This window comes from Fragaria vesca, linkage group LG6 (assembly GCF_000184155.1).
Source record: "Fragaria vesca subsp. vesca linkage group LG6, FraVesHawaii_1.0, whole genome shotgun sequence".
NCBI classification, from domain to species: Eukaryota; Viridiplantae; Streptophyta; class Magnoliopsida; order Rosales; family Rosaceae; genus Fragaria; species Fragaria vesca.
Genome location: NC_020496.1, coordinates 843797 through 845586, shown reverse-complemented (window position 1 = coordinate 845586; position 1790 = coordinate 843797). Strand labels below are relative to the sequence as shown.

The following is a 1790-nucleotide window of genomic DNA, read 5'->3' as shown; positions in this document are numbered from 1 at the left end:
GCTTAAATTAGGCACGCGGATGAATATACGGTGTATCAAATTTCACCGCAACAGATCAGATTATTATACTATATAAAAAACATAGAGCACTGTTACTGTCATAGAGGGAAAAAGAGAGTGTGTGCGTGAGTATGATGCTCAGGGTGGGACGGACAGGAAAATCCGTCTTCAAATTGCAAAAACCCAATATGGAGATGGTACATCCTGGCTCAGAGAGAAAATCAGTCCCCAAGGCTTTATAGTGACGGATCATGTTCCCTATAATCTCAATGGAGACGGAAAACACGCTTTGCCTACTGACCCACATCCTAGTAGTGTGATACAAGTGGATTTCAATCGAGAAAAAAATGTGGTGGTAGGTGTACGTTGTGGAATTTTTAGTAGAAGATAAGAGAACGTACGTTTGGCTATAAATTCTGTGCCAAACTCATATAATCATATAGTGGTGATCGAAGCCGTGAAGGTACTATGACAAAAATGGATGCCGCTCCAAGTTCGATTATTGTCTTGTTGGTTTTTGGATTACTACTATCCAAGTACCCTAGTTACATGGTTAAGGCAGCTGAAGGGTTTTCCGACCTTTCTGTGAGTAGATTTGAAGTGGTGTCAAACAAGGCCAAGCGGATACCTCCACCACCGCCACCAAGGCGATGGACTCGACCGGTACCGCGAACGGAACCGCTACCTCCATCCCCACCGCCACCTCTCCCCTGAGCTAGTGAAGTTAGCAGCATGATGAAGGCGTGCAGCCATATATGCATGCATGTGTGCTGTTTAGTATACCCCTTATTGGGCGTCGAGTTCTTCAAGTAGATCAATAAAATCATAGTTCAAACTCCTTCGAATTCTGTAGTAGCATCCAGTTTGCTAACTGTACAGTACTGTCATTCGTAGTATATATCCTACTAATCCTATTCTTTTAATTTCCGGGAGTTCAAAGCTAGCATAAGTAAAATTTTCAGTCGTCAATCTCCACCACCCGCACGAAAGGCAATAATATTCAGTTCATTTTAGGTGAGAGGTGTCCACCGTGACGTTATCCACCACCACTGATAGTCGCATATTTGTGCGACTTTTATCATGCTAATTATTCTTATTACTTATTTATTTTGTGATGTTTTCCTATTTTTAATTAACTTTATTTGTTTTTAGGTGTTTTGAAGTCAAACAAAGAAAAGAAGATAATTGGGCTTAATTAGGATCCCTAATCCTAGTTGGATTGGTGATGGACGTGAGATATAGGTTAACTAACCTATTTATACAAGGGAGCAGCCAAACAAGAGGAAAAACAAGAACCAGAGAGAGAAAAAGAGAAGAAAGAAAGAGAAGAAAAAGAGAGAGAAGGAGAAGAAAGAAAGGAGAGGAAAAAGAACTCGATCGGCAAAGATCTTCTTCAATCAAGTTTTCTTCTTCTCACCCTTATTTCATCTTCCATGTATTCTCTGATGTTCTTAATCAAGATTATATGTAACTAAACTCCTTAGTAGTTAGGGGCTGATCAAAGCCCTAGATATGTCTTCGATTTCAAACCCCAATTGATTTATATAATTTTAGATGAGAATTTCTTCACTGATTGTTCATTGATAATTCTATTGCATGTTTCATTGAGTCGACACTTTGATGCATGTTTTAGAGTTTATTATTTTGAATGTGTTTATGACTGACATATCGTTGCATATTCTATGAGAGATAACAAGTTCTTTCCAGGTACTTGTGTGAAGTGATCCTTGGTAATCTAAGGCTACCGACATTGACCTTAGATTCTTTGTTGTCTACTCAAATGTTCTTAG

General features: G+C 39.1%; 1 non-coding gene across 1 annotated transcript; it reads left to right on the top strand.

The window, feature by feature from the left end:
• The first annotated feature begins 437 nt into the window (after positions 1-437).
• LOC101313032 lies at positions 438-1319 on the top strand. Its single transcript, XR_184843.1, has 2 exons — positions 438-1014; positions 1153-1319. It is a non-coding gene; the product is annotated as an uncharacterized LOC101313032 (transcript).
• Positions 1320-1790: the final 471 nt, after the last annotated feature.